The sequence below is a fragment of the Equus przewalskii genome, chromosome 10, assembly GCF_037783145.1.
Source record: "Equus przewalskii isolate Varuska chromosome 10, EquPr2, whole genome shotgun sequence".
NCBI lineage: Eukaryota > Metazoa > Chordata > Mammalia > Perissodactyla > Equidae > Equus > Equus przewalskii.
Window position 1 is genome coordinate 54,696,979 of NC_091840.1, and position 14,093 is coordinate 54,711,071.

At 40.5% G+C, this 14,093-nt stretch overlaps 1 long non-coding RNA gene across 1 annotated transcript in view; it reads left to right on the top strand.

Annotated features, from left to right (window-relative positions):
- Positions 1-932: 932 nt before the first annotated feature.
- The window catches only part of LOC139073966 (uncharacterized), a 47,724-nt gene continuing 34,563 nt past the window's right edge, over positions 933-14,093 (top strand). Inside the window, exons 1-2 of the long non-coding RNA XR_011523205.1 lie at positions 933-1,249; positions 3,131-3,285. This is a non-coding gene — a long non-coding RNA (uncharacterized lncRNA). The remainder of the gene's footprint in view (positions 1,250-3,130; positions 3,286-14,093) is intronic.

The window sequence follows — 14,093 nt, forward strand, 5'->3', positions numbered from 1 at the left end:
TTTAACGTTCTCCAGGTGATTCTAACCCAACAGGTTGGACTGCAAACCACAAATCTAATCCGGCCACCTAATTTTACTGGTGGAGGAAATTGAGCCTGGAGAAGTTAGTGTCCAAAACAACTGACTGACAATACCTGGGTGGCACTCTTTTCCAGCGAGCTTTCTCACTATAACGCTACTTCATGTCCCGAGTCTCATAACCCTTTATTTATAAAGGCAACACATTCAAACCTATCCCTCTCCTCTCTTTCCTTGTACACAAATGGATGTGCTGTAACCTGTACTAGCAGCCAGCAGCACAAGTGTCTCCCAGGACTCCGAAGGAGAGTGTGGGACCACACAATCAGGGTGGTATTATCAGGGCTGCGGGAAAAAGTAGCTAACAGATCCACTTCTTTCTCTAGATGGTGCATGGAGAAGAGAGTCAGGAAGTTAGGAATCTGCCCTTAAACATGAAGGAGCTTCAATCTCACCCTCCGGTGATTAGTCCTTTGTTAGAATCTTTGCCTGTTTGAACAAACAGCCCTCGTTTATGCCTGAGTCCTGGCAGAAACGTGAATGTTCCCCCCAATCACTTCCAAAACTGTTCCAAATTGGACATAAGTGATCTGACCACCCTTCTCTAGATTAGTCCCACCAAAAGTCTCATCCCCTCTTTCATTGACAGGTACTTTTTCAGCCTGAGAATCCCAAGCCTTTTCCCAAACCCACAGCCCACGTTCTAATTGCACCCTGGCTGCAAGTCTGATAAACAATGTACTCAATCTGATAGGCAGCTAATACCCGGGGGGACATTGGTCGGTAGCCTTGGACTTCTCAGCTTAATCGCCCTAGCTTTAATGCCACTTAAATCAGAATGTAAGCACTGAAAGAATTTCAGGAATCCGATGATATAAATTGTATTTTTAGAGCCGTGAATGACTTGAGTGAGTGAAACAGTGCAGAGGCTAAAGATAGTTCTCTTTAGTTTCCCATGATTTATCACAGGCGAGTTCACAGCAGGTTAAAATAATTGAATGCCGTGATAGCATACATATTGGCATGGTTTTACGAGCAGTCATTCATAACATATTTGTCACAAAGCATAATTTCCATGATAGGACTCAGATCCGCATGCGATTTTTTTTGCAGCAACGACACAGTTGAAGTAACTCCTTGGTGGAGGCTGGCTACATTTTCACAATGTCCGGCCCCACGTTAGAACTTCGGGGAAAAGGCTCAAGGAAGTGACTAGTCCACCAAACAAAATGTAAGTATTTCCTGACAAAATGCTCACTTTTATTGGAGGATAAAGAGAAATGTCCTTTATGGGATGGTTGTAACTCAGGGGCTCTGGCTTGCCGACTCTACCCACCTCTTACGCCTTCTTTTCTTTTCCCTTCATTGTTTATTTTCCACTTTTCTCCCGGTGTACTCTTTTCTCTACATTGGCTGTGCCCCCTGGGCAAGTAATGTTTCCACTCTGTAATCAAATGCTATAATATGGGCATAATTAACAAGTGACTCCCTAGGGTCACTGTAGCCGACTAGAGATAATGAATGTGTGGTAGGTACACATGGGCCCAAGTTCGCCTGCGGAATAAATGCAAATTTCTTTTTTTTTTTTTAAAGAAAATTTTCTATAAGCCTACTTAATTTCTATTTTGGGTCCTGATTTGGCTTAGTCATCGAGACATCATCTCAGTCAAATCAGGATGTCCCCATGCAAACCTGAGGAGAACGTAGGACCCATCTGATTTTCCATCTTCGGTCCTGTCTGGCAGCTCCATCCTTGAGTCACACGGGCTACCTGGGGGAAGCTGGGCTGCAGGGCAGGTGGCAGGGTCTCAGGGCTCCTTCCCAGGGACCCCACCATCAGATCACCTTTCTTGTCTTCTCTGGGCTTCCTCCTCCCCAAGTGTGCATAGGCTTAACTGATCTGGAGAAGGAATTTCCCAGTTTTTCATTTAATCTTCCAAATCTTTGGTTTATGCCTAAAGCCTGGGATTTGGGACTCAAAAGCTAAAAATATGACTCCTCTATTATCTACGCTTTGCTGGTTTTCCCTTCCCCGAAGCAGTAAAGACAGAAGGCCTAGCTGCCTAATGGGGAGAAAATGCAGGAAATACCAGGGGAAACAAATGGGCACATATCTTGGAGTAATTTCCCACCGCACAGGTAAAGATCAAGAAGCCTGGGCACACAGCCGTCAGTCAACAAAGGTGACTGCTGTCTGTCTGCGGGACAGATCAGAGAAGCGATTAAGAATACAGGCTCCAGAGCCAGGCTGCAAAATTCAAAGTCTGGCTCCATGCTTTCCCAGCTCTGTGCCCTTGGACAAGTTACCTAAACTTTCCTGCCTCAGTTTCCCCATCTACAAAATGGAGATTATAATAGTACTTACCTTACAAGTCCTATGTATATGAAGTGATCAATGAATTAATTTTGCTGTTATGGTTATTACCACTACTACAAACTTCTGTCCCTTAAAGCCATTAGCCTAACGTCATTGGTGACCATGATTGCATCGACAATGTTGACATACATAATACATCACACACAGAGAAGAAGGCAAACATCCCACACCTAGCGTTTCACAAGGAAAGAAGTAGCTACTGCTTCCAGGTATGAAGCTGGGCTGAGTTTCCTGGAAATGCAACCTTCTGGGTAGAATCAGGACAGGAATGGTCCTAAGCACTGGGTTAAGAAGGAATCAGCTGACCTCAGTCAAGGCAGTTCTGAGGTGCTGGCATAGAGAGGCAGACTCTTGAGCAAGAGTTGGAATTGGAAGACAGATCCATGCTTCCAATCCAGAGACAAGAAAGAGACAGAGGGGGAGGATGAGGAGCAAAGTGAGGGAGAAGCTGGTCAAGTCAGTGTGAGGACCACGCCTGGTTGACCATTGCTGGCAGTTGTTGGAGAACAGAACATACACTGGGCCTCTCCTGAGATGTGAGTCAAGTGTGGGCTTTGGCTGAGGGAGGTACCTCTTCTGTGAGCAGGGACAAGAAGGGGAAACTGAGGGAGAGACAACAGTCCACCAATCCCCATGCTACATGAATCTCATTCTCCAGCCCATCAAACTGATGAGCATTGAGAAGGAGAATATGGGGACCCTGACCCCTGCACCTGCCCACCCCTTCTATCCTAGAGCCAGTTTGGTCAACGTCCCTCTCAACCTACACTCAGCCAAGATGAACCAACCTGCAGGGACAGTGGAAAGAGCATCACATCAGGAGTCAGGAACTAGCCTACGGCCCTGGACATATCCCTTCACCTCCCTGGAATGAGGGCCCTCCTGAGGAGGTAGGAGCTGATGAGAGCATTTATTTGAGCTCTTCATTTGGGAACAGCAATGTGGCATAGTTAGGAGCGTGGGTTTTGGAGCCAGAGGAATGTCAATGTGAATTCTGTCTTTGCCATTTACTAGATGTAAATACAGGGCAAATAATTTATTTAATCTGTCTAAGCTCCACTTCCCTCATGTATAAAAATGGAGAAAATAATAGCACACTTCTCATATGATTATTTTGAAGATTAAATTCGAGAGTGTATGTGGAGTGTTCAGACTGTACTGCTGAAACGCTGTAAGCATTTGATCAATTGTTGCCAATATCATCATAGGGATTACTCAGTGGAACCCTAGGGCTCCATCAGATCCGGGGTGGGAGAACTCAAGATTGTGGGCCCTGCTTCATCCAGAGCATCTTTGTTTTTCTGTTTTACATATCGTTTTGTTAGTAAAAATTAATATTCCACACTAAAAATATAATAATATTATCCTAAGTCACTGGACTAGAACAAGGGTTGGGAAACTTTTTGTAAAAGGGCCAGAGAGTAAGTATCTTAAGCTTTGTGGGCCCCATGTGGTCTCCACTGCATACTCTTTTCTTAGGGTTTGTGTCAGAAGTCAGTTCAGGCTTAGATGGAGAATAAGAGTATTTGTTAGGATAGGGTACCAGTCATGACACAGAACTCTCATCCGTGTATAACTAACATCTCAATGCCGAACACAGTTAAGATTTATTTCTCCTGTCACAGTAAAATGTGAATTGGGGGTTGTGGGGTCTACACCACAAAGTCTTCTGGGGACCAAGAATCCTTCCATCTGTGGCTTCTCCATCCAGCTGGAGACCTCCTCTGTATGGAAGGGAAAGAGAGATGGGCCCATATTCAAGAGCTCTTTAAAAATGCAAAAACCATTCTTAGCTCGGGGGCCGTACTGTGGTAGACCGTGGGCTGATCTTGGCCTGTAGTCCATGGTTGGCCCACTCCTGGATTAGACCATCTCTTACGTTCCTTCTGAAGATGAACCAAGCTTCTCTCTGATGAACCTTATTTTTCTCCATCAAAGTAGCCTAGCTACCCACATATGAGATCTCTCAGACTATCTTTAAGGTGATAATCTTTTCCATAATTACAACAGTTGTCAGATTAAGTGTTTTTGTTCAATTTTATGTGTAATATTACACAGAGTTCTTTTGTGGATAGTTTTCATAGAGATGGTGTATTAGATCCTTAGGGCTGCCTTTCCACAGAACCACAAACCAGGTTGCTTAAAACAGCAGAAATTTATTCTCTCAGAGTTCTGGAGGCCAGAAGTCCAAAATCAGGGTATTAGCAATGTTGATTCCTTCTGACGGCTCTGAGGGAGAATCCGATCCATGCCTTCCTCCCAGCTGCCAGGGATAACCAGGGATCTTTGGTGTTCCTTGACTTCTAGACTCATAACTCCAGTCTCTGCCTCCATCTTCACACAGTGTTCTCCCTGTGTCTCTGTGTCTTCACATGCCCATCTTTTTATTGGACTAAGGCCCACCCTAATGACTTCATCTTAACTTGATTAAATCAGCAAAGACCCTATTTATAAATAAGGTCATGTTCACAAGTACTGGGGGCTAGGAGTTCAACATACCTTTTGGGGGGACGCTAGTCAGCCCATAATAAGTGATAAACAGCACACAGTTGCCTATTCGTATCTAGGAACTGTGAAGCGTTAGAACGCTGAGGACTGTTGGGGCTGCCCTGGGTTGTAACAGAGATGAGTAAGATAGGTGAGGTGCCTAGAGAGCTTAATTTTTACCCTTCATTGTAAATTGCAGAGAGAACAGTACTATTTAGCTGCTACCTTGAAGAATGTAGAATTTTCCTTTTTAAAGTGCTTTTTTATCGACATGGAACAATGAACTAGAAAATGTAGCACATTCTGTACCCTCCTTCTATTTTCATCTTATAAATGCTGTATTCAAAATACCGGAACGGTGTGGCTTGTGGTTACTAACAAAATTAAAAATAAAAGCAAAAAGCCCCATGGCATCCATGTCACCCTATGAGGGAAATGCACCCTGGTGACCTGGACAAGAAATGGACTTTCTGGTGAATGTTCACCCCTTTCTGCAGAGGTCGGGATTTGAAAATCACTACCAGCTGGTTGTAATTCTGTCCTGTTTCGAAACAGATGACTTAGACTGCTAAACCATCACTGGGGCTAAGATTTATTTTCCCCTACTTGGTCTAAGTTACAGAGATCCAATTTGCAAAATAGAGAAGAGAAAAGGGGCAAAATACTTTCTTGGTGACCTTACCCCACCTCTGCCAGAGGAAAACCTACTGATAACACACAACCAGCCCGTGCATATTGGCCCATGCCACACCATCTCTAATATTCCAAAGCAGGACTTGTGTCTGTCTTGCGAACATACACGGCACTTTCTATCTTCGTTCCTCTTCAGCGGCACTTCGACAGTCTGCCATGTTTATGAGACATATCTCTCCTCCTAAAGTGCAAGCTCTTTGAAATCTTGGTCTTCTGGCTCAAGGTGAAGAAGAAGAGGAAGGCAGTGGAGAGAGGGAAATTTGAGTTGCTGGAGAGGAAGGAGAAACTTGGAAGTGAATCCTTCAGGAACCAGGAATGATAGAGCAAAGGGCCAGACAGGAACGGTTTCTGCCCTGCACAAGAACACCAACCAGTGGGAATTTCATTTAAGCTTCCCTGGAAGCCAGCTAACTCCTATTCAGAGCACAACATGAGACCTAGAATTCAAGCAAATGTACCTAAGATAACCCTCTTCACAGCATTAGCATCAGCAATTCACTTAACTTCTCTCTGCTTTAGGCTTCTCATCTGTATGATGGGCTAAGTAACAGTGTTTACCTCATAAAATTGTTTCAGGGGTCCAATGTGATAACGGATGAAAAGCACTTAGCACAAAGCCAGCCTAGCACAGTGTTCCCCAAACTTCTCAAATTTATCCCCCGAGAATTTTGATAGCATAAGTTGGAGCCTGAGAATCTATGTATTTACCAAGCACAGAAATTCTTATTTCCAGGGAAATTTGGGAAGCAATGCTGTGGCAATACCAACAGCTCAATAAAGAGTAGCTATTTTTACTATACTACTTTCATCGTCATCATCACGGGGAATTCTTTTTTCTTTTAAACAAACAAGTTTATATTTATTACACACATATGGAAGCATTAATAAACTTAATCTTTAAGAATGGTTTTGGATTCAAGAGTACATAAATCCTAGATTCTTATTCTGGCTCTACCTGCTAGAGCAGTCTGACCTTCAAAATATTTAATCTCTGTGTGTCAGTTTCTTCATCTGTAAAATAGGTTGTTGTTACTGGTAAGGGTTGTGGTAATGGTTATCTAGGATAATGGATCTAAAGTAGCTGACACACAGTAGGTCATTAAGTTACGACAGATTTTCCTTCTTTTAAACAACTGCTCAAATACTTTTAAAAACAATTATCTAACTCTTTTCCCCAATTAGATCTTACATAGAGGGCCATTACATAAACAGAGAAAACAGAACTGTTGTGGCTCATGGTTGGATGGAGATCTTACCCTTTCCTCACCAGACTCCTCAACTGACCCTTGAGTTACTTCCACGGAGCTTTGTGTAATGTTTATAAAAAATTCTGTCCTAAATAACAGAAATGTCAACTGACCTTTAACACTAGGATTTCTTGAATTTATAAAGCATATCTTTTGGAGAATGTAAAGATGTCTTACATAGTTAGCAACTTATGCCATCTGAAATGTACTCACGTGATGGAGAATTCTGCTTGAAGATAACGTTAAGGGAAAGATTCAGCAATATTGGTGGATTCTGCAGCATAATTGAATCTAGTTATCTTGACTGTGGTCTGATATGGACATGGTTCCACTGTTTGCAGAACTGGGAGGCTTGTAACCAAATCCAAACCACTCCCAGCTTGAAGCTCAAGGACATTCTTTCAATTTTACACTTGTTTAGGTGGGGAGGGACCGTAACTTGGAACAAGCACTTGGATCTCACTCAATATATTCAATGGCTATAAATCTAACCCATGATTCATTGCCACGATTCCCCTGGGTTTGAGAAACAAAAAAGAGTCTATGGAGCGCTAATCACCACATTCTGACTGGGGCATCCTAAAGAAGGGAAGGATCCTGGGGCCACAGCATTAAAGAACAGTGAAAAAATCTCATTGTCCAATGCTTTCGCATAGGGCCTTGTGTCCCTTTTAACTATTCAAACTACTATTTATCCATTCTTCTTAGACACCCAAGGACAAAGCCTTTTATAAATTCCTCTCTGTGTTTGACTGCTTCAATGGTTCTTAAACTCCTTACAATCAGTAACACGTATTTTAGTTATTTTTCTGTTTTCTGTGAAGTAATTTTTTCGGCTTTTCCCAATCCTTACCCAGGGAGAAGAAACAAAATCATATAATTCATTGTGCTTACTTCAGTATCTAGCATAGAAATTTCTAACTAATGTATCATTGAGAAGATTCATGAACCAGTTTTATCCAGTTTAAGGGTGTCTTAATTTAAAGTCCTTTGTTTTGAGCATACCTCTCTAATCATTGACTGCCGCTTGTCTACTTCTCTACATTCTCATTGTTAAAATAATAACAATAGATTTCTATAAGGGCGTGTCATATTAGGATGGCGCCTAGTCTAGGGGGCCTTCACATAACTGAATTCCACCTTGTCCCAGAGGTGTTGTCTGCTAAGGGGAAAGGATGCGTAGGTATCAGCGGGAAGGAAAAACAAAGTGACTATTTTTAGTTGGGTCTCTGGCCCAAAATCTTAATGTAGAACTCCCAGAAGTTGGCTGGACCATGAAGAAGGCTTTGCCAACCCCTAACCACCATCTCTCTTGTCCCCTAGCGCTACTCTGGGATTCAAAACTTATTCTCTAGTTAAGTGAAAATTACATTCTATAACATCAAAGAAAAAGCACCCAGAAAGACCTAGAAGAAGAGTGTCTATTAGTTAGGATAGAGTAGCTTTAAAACACAGACCTCTAATATCTGAACGCCCGAACACAGTTATGATATATTTTTCATGTCACAGTACAAAGTAAGTTGATGGGGGAGAGGAGCCCTACTCCACACAGTCTCTCTGGAATCTGGAATTCTTCCGTCTAATTAATGGCTCCTCCATCTTCTAGGACTCTTGAGGCCTCCTCTCAATGGAAGGAAAAACAGATATTGGAGCAATTTTTGGCTTGAGAATAGCACAGATCACTTGGCCCCACATTTGAGAACCCAGGCAGAGGGCAACACTTAATTGTAAGAGATTCGCTTAGCTGTGCACCCAGAAAAGAAAGAGAAATGGCTTAGTGAACACATAGCCAGACGCTGTTACAGAAAGGAGTAATTGTCCCTAAAACTTGTCCCCAAAACTTAGTGGCTTAGCTAGCCTAAGCCACTTCTTCTAGGCAGTCATGGAAAGTCGGGGTGCACAAAGAGAAAATAAATGGCAATATGTGGAAGAGGACAAAGAAAACTAACTAGTGAAAATCTTAACCTTCTAGTTCCCAGTAAGGCGTCCCATCAATGTCCTGGGATCTGAACGGTTAGCTCAGCCTTCCAGCTTAGAAGAAGGAGAACAGAGCTGGGAGTTGTGGGTACGGGGCAGATAAAGTTCTTTCTGCAGCTAGCAGCTGATTTCTCTCAAAATCTGTATTCTCATCCTAATTTCTCCCTATTTCTTCTTCTATTGCCCATTGAGCACTCAGGCACCGTTCCTAGAAGCAAGAAATACTGCCCATGGCATATTTACTGTCACATTAAAAGTATGGGTTTTCAAGATACGATTTTTGGTTTTGTGATTGTTTTTCTATTGGGACTGTCTTCAATCAGATCATTTATCAGCAGGTGGTAGATAATGCTGATAATTAATGATACCTAACATCTGTCTTTGCTTCGTGTCGAGCTCTAGTCTAAGCACCTTACAAGTGTTACCTATTGAGTTTCTCTAACAACCTGTGAAGCAAGTCTTATTATCCTGCATTTTACGGCTTTGGAAACTGAAACACAAAGAGGTTAGGTAACTTGTCCAAGGTCACACAGCCATAAGCGGGGCCAGAATTCCAACCAAAAAAACAAAGTCTTAACCACTACATTCAACAGCTTTGATGCCAAAAGCTGAACATCCTCTAAGAGTATTTAAGTGAGAAACATAGATAAGCATAATTTTGCACTCAATTATTGTTTTTTTCTATCAAAAATAGAACTTTCAAGTTTATTTAAACAAGCAAAGCATAACACTACTGTTACCATGGCATTACTTTTTAAAAGATTTAGAGCAAGATATAAAAAGATGAGGTCCTAGATACAAGTAAGCACCTTTTCCATTAATTGTAACAACGAGAAATCTTAACCCTTTCCCTCTATACCTTATACCGATTTAACATAAGAGCCTTTTATTTACTTTCTCATCAATGGTGCTTTTTAATCCTTTTGTTCTTTAGACTTTCTTTTATTTCATGGAAACTTACAGTATTACACTTCCGAAAATCTCAGAAGGTTATTTACCTCCTTTATTCCCATCTTCTATCAATATCCTCTTAAATATGGAATACTACCTGTAAAATTTTCCTTTCCCAAGAAAAAAGTATTCAGAGCACATTGGTATGCCTTATATACTTTCATTACTTTTCCTTTCCATTCAGAATAATTTCCTCCAACTGGCCAGTTATCTTTACTTTCATTATGTCTCTGTGTCATTTGGGATGTAAAGCTTTCATGTTTCCTTTTGCTATCTTATATTGCCCAGCTGGGGCATACAGTGTGATGCTGAATAGCAGTGGCGAGGACATCACTTGATTTGCTCCAAATCTGCTAGGGGGAGGCATTAAGTGTTTCACCATTAATTATGATGTTCATCGTAGGAGATTTATTTAGACGTTCTTTACCAGACTGAGGAAGTTCCCTTCCATTCCTGTTTTCTGGGAGTGTAGATCATGATGGATTGTTAATTTTGTCAAATGATTTTCCTGCATCAATTGTTATGATCACGTGGTATTCATTCTATTTTGGAGTGCTGTTTTGGTGGATTACATTGATTTTTGAATATTGAACTAGGCTTACATTCCCAAGATAAACACATAGTTGTGGTACATTCTTCTTTTTATACCTTGTTGGATAAAACTTGCTGTTTTTGCAATTATCATTTAGGATTTTTGCATCTATGTTCATGAGAAATTTTAGTCTATGGTTTTCTTCTTTTTTGTGCTGTTTCTGTCTGGTCATAGAATCAGAATAGCGATGGCTTCATAAATTGAGTTGGGATGTGTTTCCCCTCTTCTACTTTTGAGAAAAGATATTATAGAATTGGTGTTATTTCTTTTAAAAATGTTTCATAAAATTTTCCGGTGAAATCATCTGGGCCTAGAGAATTTTCTTAAAAGGTTTTTGACTACTAATTCCATTTCTTTAAAATGTAGGGCTATTCAAATTGTCTATTACATTTTAAGTGAGTTTAGGTAATTTATGATCTTTTCAATAAATGGTGTTGAAACAATTCAGCATTCGCATACAAGAAAATAAAACTCTATCTAAACCTCACATATTACAAAAAAATTGACATGCATCCTAGATCTAAACGTAAAATATAAACTATAAAACTTTTAGAAGAAAACCTTCATGACCTTTGTTTATGGGAAGAGCTCTTAAATACGACACCAAAGCCATCATCCATAAAACAAATAAACCAGAAGATATATTAGAATTTACCACAATTTAAAATTTTGCTCTGAGAAAGACACTATTTAAGAGAATGAAAAGACAAGATACAAACTTGAATTTTAAATCACATATCTAACAAAGAATTTGTATCCCAACTACATAAAGAACACGCAAAATTTAGTAGTAAGAAAACATATAAGTCAAGTAAAAGATAGTCGAAAAGTTTGAATAGACACTTTAGCAAAGTTGATATACACAAGGGAGAAATAAGAACATGAACAGATGTTTAGCATCACTAGCCATTAGGGAAATGTCAACTTGAAATCAGGTAGTTAGATTCAGATGCTATGCCACATTAGATTTGCACCTATAGAGAAAATCATTATTATTAGCAAGTACTGAAATACTGAACATGGGCGCTCAGAAGAGTTGTTAATTAAAAGGAAGGAGACAAACTCAAAGCTGGCTACTTCAGGAGAGGGCTGGTACTGGCAACTTCTTCTACTCCAGAGGGCAAAGCCCAGAGGGTTGGATTTGGACCCCAGCCAAAACGCTTAACAACTGGGATTCATCATCCAAGCAAGAGGTCTGAATACTAGTCAAGGGGCTTTTCCAACAAAAATAGATTTTATATAAAATGATGCCACCTTCTGAGGCCAAGTTCTCCATCAATGTCTGCCAAGGTCTCAGATGATGGCTGAGTTGAGCTACACATATGGAGGAGCAAATAGACACAGTTGTCTGAAGGAGGTGACTGAGAAATGGAGACCCCAATAAGTTCTGATACATCTCCTGCATGGCTAAACATCAAGGCATAGGAAGTTAAACATGTAAAATTAGGTAAAAGAGAGTTCATGATTTGTAAAGATGTTGTTGGGTAGAGTTTCTATTTTCTCAAGCAACTTCATCAAGAGAGGTGGGAGTTTTGTACTTCCATAAACCACCCGGTAGTCATAAAATTCTTGGACAAGTGATACGAATAATTACCTGTCACAATATATGGATTGTTATGTTTTTGTACTATGCTCTGTTTCAATTGTGTAGTAGTTAATGGTGAATTCTCTGGAGTCAGGTAGTCTTGAATGAAATACCAGCTCTATCACTTCCCAGTTAGGCGAACTTGGGCAAGTTGCTTTACCTCTCATCAGTTTCCTTCATTATAAAATGGAAATAATGATAACTACCTCATGGTTTAATTTTTATAAAGCACTTGGAACAACCCCTAGTACATAGTGAGCATTCAATGAACTTTATCATCGTCATCATCATCATTCTTATAAATTACCAAGAGAGATTTTGCATAGCCATTAGCTGTAATTCATTAACTACATAGAGATATGTTAGCTGAATGGAGGCAGGAATCACTTACAAAATTAATTCTCCTACCTGATTATTTTAAAGGAGAGAGAAAAAAAATGCTTTACTTTTTAAATTATCGTATGTGCTGAAAACCTTTTTACCAGGAGAAATAAAATTCTTCCCTCCTCTTTCCATCTTTTTAAGTCTGAATGAAATTGATTCCATATGCTTATTAAACCTGAAAGGGAAATTTTATGGTTTAAGTACTTCCTGCAATTGAACGTTTTCTTGGATAATTCAGTTGTAATTTACTATAACTCATCTGGCGTGTGGCCATTTAGTTGGACAAGTAGACTCAGCCTAAATGTGTAGGCTGCTGAAGGGCGACACTTCTGAATGTGCCTCACACAAAACCCTCTATTTCTTTTTCAAGGCAATTAAAATATTTGTAATACACATAAAGAATGATTGATAGAAAATAAAAGCAACAATGACATTTATTCCATTATTTTAATTTTTCCTTGTGTTTTGAGGCCTTTGTGGGTAAGAGAATGAAGCTAGGTTTTGGAATCATACAGCTGTAAGTGCAGCTTGTATGATTTGGGCAAGTTACCTAACTCAGGGGACTTTACTTTCAGTATCTTGACATATGTCACATCATAGAGTGTAATAGGCTGAATAATGGCTCCCCCCAAAGACATCCACGCCCTAATCCCTGGACTTTGTGCATGTTACTTTATGTGGCAAAAAAGGACTTTGGAGGTATGATGGGATTAAGGATTTTGAGATGAGGAGATGATCCTGGATTACGTGGTTGGACCGTAAATGCCATCACACACATCCCTGTAAGTGGAAGGCAGAGGAAGACTACACCACAGATGAGAGACCACAGACTGTGAAGACAGAGGCAGAGGTTGGAGTGATGCAGCCACGAGCCAAGGAATACAGCAGCTGCCAGATGCTGGAAGGGCTGAGGAACAGATTATCCCAGGGCCTCTAGAGGGAGCGTGCCCCTGCTGACAGCAAGATTTCAGTTCAGGGACACTGATTTCAGACTTTGGGCTTCCAGAAGTAGAAGAGAATAAAGTCCTGCTTTAAGCCACCAAGTTTGTGGTAATTTGTTACAGCAGCCACAAGGCACTAATACATATATATCATCTACAAAGTATATTACACGCAAATATCCATATACAATAGAATACACACAGGTCTATTGGGGTCTGGCATGAAGGACGTGAACTGCGGGTAGTGTTGCAATCTCTCTGTCATATTTATCTGAAACGTGGCAGTTTGCCTGCTTGGTTGGCTAACTCTAGTTTTCTTTAAAACTTTTTATTCCTAGGGTTTTCTCAGAAGAAAATAAACCATAGACATAACACCACTCCTTTTCTTTATTTACAAGTAGAAATAGCTGTGATACTGTTTTCTGTTTATTACAGTAAAATACCTCCAAAAATCTTCAAATTTACTGTTCAGTATTAGTAAAATATTATCACATGCCAAGGATTTAATATTTCCTACCATATTGCAATATATGGTATATTTACGTCAGTAAAATAATATCCTTTCTCCCTAAAATGATCACACACACACATGCACACAAAAGGAGGCTGATGGAGAGAAAGACACTGAAGAAGTGGCAGGAATGGTACTCTGGAAGTGACTGACTAACAAGCTTTAACGAGAGGAATCACTGTCAGAGACTAGAACCCCAAATTCATGATTACAGAGCTGTGGCAGGATGTGGCCGTGCACGTGGGTGGCTTCAGTGGCCTGAGGATGACAAGGTCACTGAGCAGATTCCGGAATATTGGGTCAGCCCTCCACATGGACGTTGAAATCACC